Here is a 13,544-nt window from a genome sequence, read left to right on the forward strand (position 1 = left end):
AACATTTTGGGAGCTAAAAGGCTGATGGAAGAAGGAAAACTGACTGGGGTCCGAGGAAGTTGAAATGGTGGGAACAACAATCAGCAGGCCATTGTTGACTTTGGAGCCGCTGAAAAGCTTGGGACTGGGAGCAGCAAGCTTTCCAAAGGTGGGGATGGCAGGAGGAGGCTGGAAATGAAGGGTGAGTTTAAAGTCGACATAAGGAGCAGTTAGACCCCCATGTTCCCTCCTCCAGCCTGGGCAGCTGGGTGACTGCCGCTCTCCCACTGCCCCCCGCAGGAAAGGCAGGAGGTACATGGGCTCTCTGGAGAGAATGAACCAGTGGGGCCCTGGGCTTCAGGGAAGCTGAAGGTAGAGAGGGAGAGACACTGCAGCTTCTTTCTCGTGGCTCTAGAGCACTGGCAGCCAGGTTCATGGTCCTCAGGCTGGAGGCTGCAGGGTTCTTCTTTGGGAGAACTGAGCAGCCTAAAAATTCTCTGGGCATTGAGGGATCTCAACACAATGGTTGTCTCTGCCACCTCCCGCTGCAGGGAAGATGCAAATCATCGAGTTTTAGAGAGCATTCAGCTGGCCTTTAAGTGCCTGTGCTCAAATATGAAGGAGCAAATCAGGATTGGAGGTAAGTCTCTTCCATGAAAGACAGAAGCCAAAATAAAGACATAAATGGTAGTGGGGAGGAAAACAGGTACAATACAGGGAATATAAAAATATAATTTATATAACTAGACTACTAATAATATAATAATATAACTTATTAAGAATGATCAGGGCTGGGGGCAGTGGCTGACGCCTGTAATCCCAACACTTTGGGAGGCTGAGGTGGGAGGATCACCTGAGGTCAGGAGTTCAAGACCAGCCTGGCCAACATGGTGAAACCCCGTCTCTGCTAAAAATAGAAAAATTAGCCGGTGTAGTGGCAGGCGCCCATAGTCCCAGCTACTCAGGAGCCTGAGACAGAAGAATCACTTGAACCTGGGAGGCAGAGGTTGCAGTGAGCTGAGATGGCACTACTGCACTCCAGCCTGGGTGACAGAGTAAGACTCCATCTCAAAAAAAAAAAAAAAAAAAGAGAGAACATTTAGGCTGGGCGTGGTGGTGGCTCATGCCTGTAATTCCAGCACCTTGGGAGGCCAAGGCAGGTGGATCACTTGAGGTCAGGAGTTTGAGACCAGACTGGTCAACATGGTAAAACCCTGTCTCTACTAAAAATACAAAATTTAGCAGGGCTTGGTAGCAGGTGCCTGTAATCCCAGCTACTCCGTAGACTGAGGCAGGAGAATCACTTAAACCCGAGAGGCAGAGGTTATAGTGAGCTGAGATCGTGCCACTGCACTCCAGCCCAGGTGATAGGGCAAGACTCTGTCCCAGGGAAAAAAAAAAAAAAAAAGATTAAGATTAATACACTATATTCAGGGAGCAGATTTTTTTTTTTTTTTTTTTTTTTGAGATGGAGTTTCACTCTTGTTGCACAAGTTGGAGTGCAATGGCACGACCTCAGCTCACCACAATCTCCGCCTCCCAGGTTCAAGCGATTCTCCTGCCTCAGCCTCCCTAGTAGCTGGGATTACAGGCATGTGCCACCATGCCTGGCTAACGTTGTATTTTTAGTAGAGATGGGGTTTCTCCACATTGGTCAGGCTGGTCTCGAACTACTGACCTCAAGTGATCCACCTGCCTCGGCCTTCCAAAGTGCTGGGATTACAGGCGTGAGCCACTATGCCCGGCCCAGGGAGCAGATTTTTCATTTAACACACAGGAGCGGCCGGGCGCGGTGGCTCAAGCCTGTAATCCCAGCACTTTGGGAGGCCGAGACGGGCAGATCACGAGGTCAGGAGATCGAGACCATCCTGGCTAACACGGTAAAACCCCGTCTCTACTAAAAACTACAAAAAACTAGCCGGGCGAAGTGGCGGCGCCTGTAGTCCCAGCTACCCGGGAGGCTGAGGCAGGAGAATGGCATAAACCCGGGAGGCGGAGCTTGCAGTGAGCTGAGATCCGGCCACAGCACTCCAGGAGCAAAAAAACATAAAAAGGGGTATTCAAGCCAGGCATGATGGTGTGTACCTCTAATCCCAGGTACACGGGAGGCTGAGGTGAGAGGCTTGCTCAAGCCCAGGAGTTGGAGTCCAGATTGAGTAACATAGTGAAATTCTATCTCATAAAAAAAGGGGGGTTGCGGGGGGGAAGGATATTCAGAAAATAAAACTCTTAGACTTTTAAAAAAATGTAATCACAGAAATATAGCACATTCCGAAGAATGGGTACAACATAAAGTTGAGAAAATATGGGAAGTAGAACAAAAAATGTAAGGAATGGGAAATAAGCAAAGTAGACTATCAGTCCAGGAGTTTCAAGATTTTGTGAACAGGAGTGCCTAAAACAGAAACTAGATGGGAGGAAATTATTTTTTAAAAAGTGGAGGTTAGAAGTCGGGCACGGTGGCTCACTCGTGTAAGCTCAACACTTTGGGAGGCTGAGGTGGGTGGATCACTTGAGGTCAGGAGTTCAAGACCAGCATGGCCAACATGGTGAAACCCTGTCTCAACTAAAAATACAAAAATTAGTCAGGCTTGGTAGTGGGCACCTGTAATCCCAGCTACTCGGGAGGCTGAGGCAGGAGAATTGCTTGAACCCGGGAGGCAGAGGTTGCAGTGAACCAAGATCATGCCACTGTACTCCAGTCTGGGCGACAGGATAAGACTCATCTCAAAAAAAAAAGAAAAAAAGAAAAGAAAAAAAGAAAAACAGCTGGGCATGGTGGCTCATGCCTGTAATCCCGGCTACCTGGGAGACTGAGGCAGGAGATTGCTTGAACCCAGAGGGCAGAGGTTGCAGTGAGTCAAGATCGCACCACTGCACTCCAGCCTGGGCGACAGAGGGAGACTCCATCTCAAAACAAAACAAAACAAAACAAAACAAAACAGGCTGGGTGTGGTGGCTCATGCCTGTAATCTCAGCATTTTGGGAGGCGGAGGCGGGTGGATTACCTGAGGTCAGGAGTTTGAGACCAGCCTGGCCAACATGGTGAAACCCCCTCTACGAAAAATACAAAAATTAGCTGGGCCTGTTGACATACGCCTGTAGTCCTAGCTACTTGGGAGGCTGAGGCAGGAGAATCACTTGAACCTGGGAGACAGAGATTGCAGTGAGCCAAGATCACACCACTGCACTCCAGCCTGGGCAACAGAGCGAGACTCCCGTCTCAAAAACAAAAAAACAAAAAACAAAATGAAAAAAACCCTGCAATCTGAGGAGTTTGTCTGTTAAGATAAGGGAGGCGGCTGGGTGCAGTGGCTCACACCTGTAATCCCAGCACTTTGGGAGGCCAAGGGGGGCAGATCATGAGGTCAGGAGTTCGAGACCTGCTTGGCCAACATGGTGAAATCCTGTCTCTACTAAAAATACATAAATTAGCCAGGTGTGGTGGTGGGCACCTGTTATCCCAGCTACTCGGGAGGCTGAGGCAGGAGAATCTCTTGAAACCAGAAGGTGGAGGTTTCAGTGAGTCTAGATCGTGTCTCTGCACTCCAGCCTGGGTGACAAGAGCAAGACTCCATCTCAAAGAAAGAAAAGAAGAGAGGCTGCCTGGACCTTCTCCTGAACCCCACCTCCTATCATTTGTTTGGAATCTGTTTTCAAGGAACTTATTTGTGTTCTGTCTCTTCAAACTTACTTTCTTGAGTCAGATTCAAGCTCTGTTCCTCAGTTTTACTTCCTGAGAAGCTTCCTGGCTGCTTTTGTTTTCCCTCAGCCAGAATTAGCCTCATCTTCAGGAAAGTTTAAGTGGTCCCTTAACATTAAAACCAAGGTCCTAGTGGCTTTGAATCTTTAATCACAGCCTCTAAGCCCTCTCCTGCCATGGGGCTAGCCACCTCTACCTTTCGGGGGCCTGTCTTTAGCTTGTCTGAGCTTAGTCTTGAAGAGTGACTCAGGATTGTCCAGGTGAGATGGACAGAAATGTGGTCCTTACTGAAAGATGCAAATACAAAGAGACGAATGAGAAGGGAGGGTTATAAATACCTGCTGTTCTGGTGTTGGAATATCCCATTAGCGGCAGGAAATAGGGAGAGATATGAAGCTGAACAGCCAGGTAATTTTTGTATTGTTTTGAAATGTGTGTGTATAAACATCTATATTCAGGTGGCAAAACTAGGGTTCAAACTCACCTCTTGCTTCTAAGTTTAGCAGTTTTTCCATATAACCAGAGGGTACTATCAGTTAGATCAGTGGTGATCCACCAGGGCAATTTTGGGGGGTGGGGAAGCAGGAGGGGGGCATCTTTTGGCATTAAATGGGTGGCAAGCAAGCGAGGATGATACTAAACATTCTTTTTTTTTTTTTTTTTTGAGACGGAGTCTTGCTCTGTCGCCCAGGCTGGAGTGCAATGGCGCGATTTCTGCTCACTGCAAAGCTCCGCAGCCTCCCGGGTTCACGCCACTCTCCTGCCTTAGCCTCCGGAGAAGCTGGGGCTACTGGCACCCACCACCACGCCCGGCTAATTTTTTTGTATTTTTAGTAGAGATGGGGTTTCCCTGTTTTAGCCAGGATGGTCTCGATCTCCTGACCTCGTGATCCGCCCACCTTGGCCTCCCAAAGTGCTGGGATTACAGGCGTGAGCCACCATGCCCGGCCAATACTAAACATTCTATACAGCCTGGGCAACATGGCGGGACCCAGGCTCTACAAAAATTTTTAAAATTAGAAAGAATGAATAAGACCTAGTACTTGCTAGCACAACAGAGTGACTATAGTGAAAAATAATTGAATTGTAAATTTAAAAATAACTAGGCCAGGCACAGTGGCTCAAGCCTGTAATCCCAGCACTTTGGGAGGCCGAGACGGGTGGATCACGAGGTCAGGAGATTGAGACCATCCTGGCTAACACGGTGAAACCCCGTCTCTACTAAAAAATACAAAAAAATTAGCCAGGCGATGTGGCAGGCGCCTGTAGTCCCAGCTACTCGGGAGGCTGAGGCAGGAGAATGGCTTAAACCCGGGAGGCGGAGCTTGCAGTGAGCTGAGATCCGGCCACTGCACTCCAGCCCAGGCAACAGAGCGAGACTCCGTCTCAAAAAAATAAATAAATAAAAATAAAAAATAAAAATAACTAAAAGAGTGTAATTGGATTGTTTGTAACACAAAGGATAAATGCTTGAGGAGATGGATACCCCCATTTGCCCTGGTATCATTATTACTCATTGCATGCCTGTATCAAAATATCTCATGTACTCCATAAATATATACACCTATGATGTACCCACAACAATTAAAAATTTAAAAAAATTTTTTTTAATTAGCTGAGAGTGGTGGCACATACCTGTAGTCCCCATATACTTAGGAGGCTGAAGTGGGAGGATTGCTTGAGCCCAGGAGGTTTAGACTGCAGGTGAGCTGTGTTCATGCCACTGCACTCCAGCCTAGGAGTGAGACCCTGTCTCCAAAAAACAAAACAAACAAACAAACAAACAAAAACAAACCCAAAACCAACCAAACAAAAAACATTCTACAATGAATAAAACAGTCAGCCCCACCTACCACCAAATACTTATCTGGTTCAAAAGTCAGTAGTACAGTCTTTGAGAAACCCTGATTTAGATGAAATCTAAAACTGGAGCTACTCTGAGTTCAAATCCCAGTGCCAGTAATTACCAGCGGTTAGAAATGGAAAGACCAGCGCACAGTGACTTCACTGGTATTTCAGTACTTACTTTACATAAAATGGTAAATTATTTTTAAAGCAAAATGTTCAGCATTAAAAACAAAATTGCTAAATACATTTGCAAGACAAATACTTATGTATTTATATATAACTAAATGTAAAAATATGACAAACATAATTATTATTTTAATATAAATCAACAGATAGAATAACATATTGAAGTAAAAAATTAAACTCTAATAAAAATGAAAATGTAATCATAAATAATTGAAAATAAAATTATTTGCTCTTTTTATTTTTTTATTTTTTGAGACGGAGTCTCGCTCTGTCACCCAGGCTGGAGTGCAGTGGCACGATCTTCGCTGACTGCAACCCCTGCCTCCCGGGTTCAAGCTGGGTTCAAGAATTCTCCTGCCTCAGCCTTCTGAGTAGCTGGTATTACAAGCACGTGCCCCCTTGCTCGGCTAATTTTTGTATTTTTAATACAGATGGGGTTTCACCATGTTGGTCAGGCTGGTCTCGAACTCCTAACCTCAAATGATCCATCCACCTCGGCCTCCCAAAGTGCTGGAATTACAGATGTGAGCCACCATGCCTGGCCTGCTTTTTTTAAGAATAGACATCTCTTAACATATATAAAAGTGTTACTGTTAAGTTGCAAATGTATTTTTTGTGCAAATTTTGCTAGCTTCTAAAAAGCTGTTTCTGGTGTCATACTACTGAAGAGAATGGTAAAGAGATGGTTATAATTTAACTTCACATAGTTATTCCATTATTTCTCATTTAAATAATCTCATCTCTTGTTTAGTAACTTTGAGGAGTTTTAATTTTTTTCCTTTTTTTTTTTTTTTGAGACGGAGTCTCGCTCTGTCACCCAGGCTGGAGTGCAGTGGCCGGATCTCAGCTCACTGCAAGCTCCGCCTCCCGGGTTTACGCCATTCTCCTGCCTCAGCCTCCCGAGTAGCTGGGACTACAGGCGCCCGCCTCGTCGCCCAGCTATTTTTTTTTTTTTTTGTATTTTTTAGTAGAGACGGGGTTTCACCGTATTAGCCAGGATGGTCTCGATCTCCTGACCTCGTGATCTGCCCGTCTCGGCCTCCCAAAGTGCTGGGATTACAGGCTTGAACCACCGCGCCCGGCCTTTTTCCTTTTTTTTTAAATAGCTCTCATGGTGCTGGATGAGATCTTTTTGAACAATTTTTTTGTTTCTTTGCATAGATGTGTTTTTTGTTTGTTTGTTTTAAATTCTGGTGAGCTCTAGTTTTTGCTTCAAAGGACATATTTTTGGTTTGAATTCATCTTCTTTTTTCAAGTTTTATTTATTTATTTATTTATTTATTTATTTATTAGAGATCAGATCTCTCGCTCTGTCACCCATTCTGGAGTGCAATAGCATGATCATGGCTCACTGCAGCCTCAAACTTCTGGGCTCAAGGGATCCTTCTGTCTCAGCCTCCCAAAGAGCTGGGATTACAGGCATGAGCCACCATGCAGAGCGTTATATCCATCTTCTTCAATTTCATTGAATATAGATTGAGATTCTGATGCAGAAAACTCATTTAAAATTTAATGTCCTGTTTCTAAGGTCTACTTGTTTAAAGAGTCTTTGAACTCTTTAATAGATTAACTATTGTTGTAACAGAAGCTTGTTTTGTCCATTGACATTTTTTTCTCCTTTTGAAGTCTGTGGAATGCAACAATGCTTTCCAAATAGGCCCTTGTCTGTTCAAATTTTTAATGCAGCTATACCTCATTTACAAATGATCTAGAAATCAGATTTCTTTTTTTAATGCTTAAATAATTATTTCACCTAGGGCTGGGCACAGTGGCTCACACCTGTAATCCCAGCACTTTGGGAGGCCAAGGCAGGCAGAGGTCAGGAGTTCAAGACCGGCCTGACCAATATAGTGAAACTTCGTCTCTACTAAAAAAAATACAAAAATTCGCTGGGCATGGTGCTGCGCACCTGTAGTCCCAGCTACTCAGGAGGCTGAGGCAGAAGAATTGCTTGAACCCAGGAGGTGGAGGTAGCAGTGAGCCGAGATTGTGCCACTGCACTCCAACCTGGGCAACAGAGTGAGACTCCATCTCAAAAATAAATAAATAAATAAAAGGAATTATTTCACCTCACCTAAAGTTCTGTTTTGGTACTTTAAAATATGAAGATATGTGGGAATACTGAAAAATGGTATTGTGATCACAACCAGCTGCGTGACTCTGGCCAAGTCATTTTGCCTCAATAAGCCTTCAGTTCCTCATCTATAAAATGGGGAAAAACATCAGTTCCTACATCAATGTGGAGTGATGAAGATTAAATAAAATGATACATGTAAAGCACTGAATTCTATGGCTAACACATACTCCATAATTAACAAATGTTTATGCTTTTCTTTTTTTTTTTTTATGAGACAGGGTCTTGCTCTGTTGCCTAGGTTGGAGTGCAGTAGCTCAGTTACGGCTCACTGCTGCCTCAACCTCCTGGGTTCAAGCAGTCCTCCTGCCTCAGCTTCCAGAGTAGCTGAGATCACAGGTACAAGCACCTCACCTGGTTAATTTTTTATTATATATAGAATAAAATTTTAATTAAAAAATTGAAATAATATATAAATAACATATAATACAATATATAACATGATAAAATATATAAAAATTTTATTATATATTATATATATAATTTTTAAAATATATATATTTTGTAGAGATGGGGGTGTCACTATGTTGCCTAGGCAGGTCTTGAACTCTTGGCCTCCCAACGTGCTGGGATTACAGGCGTAAACCACTGCACCCAGCCTATTTTTATTAAGATGGGGCCTCACTCTGTTACCCAGGCTGGAATGCAGTGGTATGATTATAGCTCACTCTAGCCTCGAACTCCTAGGTTCAAGTGATCCTACCACCTCAGCATGAGCCACCACACCCAACTTGTTTGTATATTTCTTTAGTTATTACTAAATTTGTTCATTTCCCATTTCCCAATTTATCAAAAAGATAAATTGTCTTTTTAATTAAAAAAGTTAGTACATTGTCAGTCAAAATCCTTTAATATAAATTCCAGATAAATTTTGTGTGGTAGTTTAAAACTGTATCTACAAATTCTTTGATACTTCTCCCTTCAAGAGGTGGATTTTTTTTTTTTTGAGACGGAGTCTTGCTGTGTTGCCCAGGCTGGAGTGCAGTGGTGTGATCTCGGTTCACTGCAACCTCTGCCTCCCGGGTTCAAGCGATTCTTGTGTCTTAGCCTCCCGAGTAGCTGGGATTACAGGCACGTGCCACCAGACCCAGCTTATTATTATTATTATTATTATTATTTTGAGACGGAGTCTTGATCTGTCACCCAGGCTGGAGTGCAGTGGCGCAATCTCGGCTCACTGCAAGCTCTGTCTCCCAGGTTTATGCCATTCTCCTGCCTCAGCCTCCCGAGTAGCTGGGACTACAGGCACCCGCCACCATGCCTGGCTAATTTTTTTTCTATTTTTAGTAGAGACGGGGTTTCACCAGGTTGGCCAGGATGGTCTCGAACTCCTGAACTCGTGATCTGCCCGCCTCAGCCTCCCAGAGTGCTGGGATTACAGGCGTGAGCCACCACACCCAGCCAACTACCCAGATACCTAATCCTCAGAAGTGGTGTGAGATAATGTTTGTTGTTTTAGGCTGCTAACTTTAGTTTGTTATGCAGAAATAAATTATCAGTACACTTTGGTATTAACACTTTTTACTGAAGTGTTGTCTTAGTCCATTTGGGCTGCTATAACAAAATACCTGAGACTAGACAATTTACAAACAATCAATGTTTATTGCTCACAATTCTGGATGCTGGGAAGTCCAAGATCAAGGCACCAGCAGCTTTGGTGTATAGTGAGGGCCCATCCTCATAGATGGCATCTTCTATGTGTCCTCAAATGGTAGAAGAGGCAAACAGAGTTAGGCTATCTCAAGTCCTTTTATAAGGGCAGTAACCCCAAATTTTTTTTTTTTTTTTTTTTTTTTTTTGAGACAGGTTCTCTCTCTGTCACCCAGGCTGGAGTGCAGTGGCATGATCCTGGGCTCACTGCAACCTCTGCCTCCCGAGTTTCACCATGTTGGCCAGGCTGGTCTGGAATTCCTGACCTCAAGTGATCCACTGGCCTTGGCCTCCCAAAGTACTGGGATTACAGGGGTGAGCCACATGCCCAGCCCACTAATCCCATTTATGAGGGTGGAGCCTTCATGATCTGGTCATTTCCTAAAGGGCAAGATTTGGGTGAGGGCACAACCAAACTATATCACAGGTGCAGTGGCTCATCCCAGCTTCTCAGGACCCTGCGGTGAGAAGATTGTTTGAAGTCAAGAATTTCAGACAAGCCTGAGCAACAAAGCAAGACCTTGTCTCTAAAAGATATTTTTTAAATTAGCTGGGCTGGGTGCGGTGGCTCATACCTGTAATCCCAGCACTTTGGGAGGCCGAGGCGGGTGGATCACCTGAGGTCAGGACTTCGAGACCAGCCTGACCAACATGATGAAACCATGTCTCTATTAAAAATACAAAAAATTAACTGGGCATGGTGGTGTGAGCCTGTAATCCCAGTTACTTGGGAGACTGAGGCAGGAGAATTGCTTGAACCCAGGAGGTGGAGGTTGCAGTGAGCTGAGATCATGCCACTGCCCTCCAGCCTGGGAGACAGAGCGAGACTCCATTTCAAAAAAAAAAAAAAAAGTGAGACATTTGCCAAGTGAAGGGATAGGGTGTGTGTCTGTGTAGAGCAGAGATGGGGGAGGGCAGCACAACTGAGCAGTGGAAAGGACAAGCTGTTTGGGGTTTGTTGTTGCTGTAAGGACAGGCCAGGGTCAAATCTCAGAATACTTCGTTGTTTTTTTTTTGTTTGTTTGTTTTTTTGAGATGGAGTCTTGCTCTGCTGCCCAGACTGGAGTGCCGTGGCATGAACTCGGCTCACTGCAACCTCTGCCTCCCAGGTTCAAGTGATTCTCCCACCTCAGCCTCCTGAGCAGCTGGGACTACAGGCACACGCCACCACACCCGGCTCATTTTTCTATTTTTAGTAGAGATGGGGTTTCACCATGTTGGCCAGGCTGGTCTCAAACTCCTGACCTTGTGATCCACCCGCCTCGGCCTCCCAAAGTGATGGGATTACAGGTGTGAGCCACCGCGCTGGCCCAAAATACCAACTTTTAAGGGAACAGACAGAGGAAGAGAAGTCCAAGCTGACTTTAGTTGGAAACTAAAAGCAAAACATGGTGATAATATTGTCCTTCCATGATGGAATTACTCTTAGAATCACCGCCCTTGATCATTATACTTTTGAAGATCATTTAAATTTACTGTTTTACAATATTCCCTTGACTAGAAAATTAAATTCTACCTAGCACTATTATCAACCAAACTCAACTCGTATCTGCCCTCTGAAGTCCTGCAGACAAACCTTTCAAGTTAGAAGCCAGCTGATGTGAACCAATTCAGCTGTCTTCTTAGATTAGAGGTTCCCAGTTCCTCCAACAGTTTGTCTTATGATGATTTTCAGCCTTCATTTCTAGCAGTCATCTCCTGGACATACTACAATTTGCCCACAAGCATAGCAAGCCATCCTCTGGAAGTATTAGAATATTTGTGCACAGGACACTAGAATTATCACATTTCTTGTTTTGGAGACTATGCTTTTATTAATGCAGCCTAAAATTAAGTTTACAAGCAGCAACATTAAACTATTAACTGTTTGAATACATAGCTAAAATGTACTGCCTCCTCCCCCAATACAAACTTTTTTTTTCCTGTTTTTTTTTTTTTTTCTGAGACAGTCTCACTCTGTTGCCCAGGCTGGAGGGCTGTAGCCGGATCTCAGCTCACTGCAAGCTCCGCCTCCCAGGTTTACGCCATTCTCCTGCCTCAGCCTCCCGAGTAGCTGGGACTACAGACGCCCGCCACCTCGCCCGGCTAGTTTTTTGTATTTTTTAGTAGAGACGGGGTTTCACCGTGTTAGCCAGGATGGTCTCGATCTCCTGACCTCGTGATCTGCCCGTCTCGGCCTCCCACAGTGCTGGGATTACAGGCTTGAGCCACCGCGCCCGGCCCCCAACTTGTACTTTTCCAATTGATTTTTGTTTAGTTTAATTGTAGGTTTCACATTTCTGCTTTTTCTTTTTACTTATATGAAAACCTTTGGCCTTTTCATCATGGGGCATAAAACGGCCAAGACACCTGATAATAGAAAAAATCACAAACATGTAGCAACCATCAGACCATGGTGAATGTAAACAATAGACCCTCATGAGGCCGGGCACCGTGGTTCACACCTGTAATCCCAGCACTTTGGGAGGCCGAGGTGGGTGAATCACCTGAGGTCAGGAGTTCGAGACCAGCCTGGCTAACATGTTGAAACCCTGCCTCTACTAAAAATACAAAAAATAGCCAGGCATTGTGGCACGCACCTGTAATCCCAGCTACTTGGGTGGCTGAGGCAGAATTTTTTGAACCTGGGAGGCGGAGGCTGCAGTGAACCAAGATTGCGCCATTGTACTCTAGCCTGGGCAACAGAACAAGACTCCATCTCAAAACACAAACAGAAAAGAATAGACCTTCATCAAACTCCAGGCCTATGGAGAATATTTTGATCCAGCTACAAGCTTCTGGTTCTATTGTCAATGTCCAACCTTTTTTTTTTTTTTTTTTTGAGACGGAGTCTCGCTCTGTCGCCCAGGCTGAAGTGCAGTGGCCGGATCTCAGCTCACTGCAAGCTCCGCCTCCCGGGTTTACGCCATTCTCTCGCCTCAGCCTCCCGAGTAGCTGGGACTACAGGCGCCCGCCATCTCGCCTGGCTAATTTTTTGTATTTTTTTAGTAGAGACGGGGTTTCACCATGTTAGCCAGGATGGTCTCGATCTCCTGACCTCGTGATCCGCCAGTCTCGGCCTCCCAAAGTGCTGGGATTACAGGCTTGAGCCACCGCGCCTGGCCAATGTCCAACCTTAATAAGAAAACGGATTAAAGATAGGACATGTGGCAGCCATTGCCTGATCGGTTAATTCTATTTTTCTTGAATTGCTTGCTTATTGATTAGAACTGTTCTCCCATTCCCCTCTGAAATCTCTAAATGATGGAAAAGTTCAAGTTCCTTCAGTGACACAGGACAGGGGCTCAGTCAAACCCTGGAATCATTCTCAGTCAAATGTGAAGCAAACAGAAAAATTCTTACACACTTAGGAAAGACATGGCATAAAAGTCAACCTCAGAAAGACAGGTAACATTACCATATGGTACCTCCAGCAGAAAGACAGGTAGCATTGCCATATGGCACCTCCAGCTGAAGGCGGAGGACATGAACTCATAAAGGAGGCCATCTGCTCAGTTCTGCGCAGAGGAAGGCTTGCCATGTCCACTGTTAAGCCAAGGTTATCAGATTGGTTCTCTGTAGTTCCCACATCCTTGTGCATCTTCCTACCTGTGCCCTATTAATGGACAGGGGCTGTTTGATACATTTGCTGAAGCCAAAACTGCTTGGGTTTGGGTTCTGGCTCCACAATTTACTGGTACCTGTGGCCTTCAGGAAACAACCTGTCTATAAAATGAAGTTAATAATAGTACATATCTGAACTGTGAGCAAAAATCTTAATACCTATAAATCACTCAGAGCAGAGCCAAGCACATACAATGGACTCAGTAACTGTTAAGATACTATTTCTTCAGTGTTCCTTGGCTCCAACTTATTTCTAACAGTTTGTAAAGGTCCTCTATTGCTTGTTTGGCTTCCCCAGCATAGACAAATCTGGGCTGAGTTGTTAGCACGTAGATGGGTGAAGACTTCTTAAGAAAACAGTGTTAAGGTTGTAGGCCACATGGTAAAACATAATTGTTATGGTCCCAAATTTCTACTGATTGGGAAGACAAGGCAACTTCT

This window comes from Rhinopithecus roxellana, chromosome 14 (assembly GCF_007565055.1).
Source record: "Rhinopithecus roxellana isolate Shanxi Qingling chromosome 14, ASM756505v1, whole genome shotgun sequence".
In the NCBI taxonomy this organism is placed as follows: Eukaryota; Metazoa; Chordata; class Mammalia; order Primates; family Cercopithecidae; genus Rhinopithecus; species Rhinopithecus roxellana.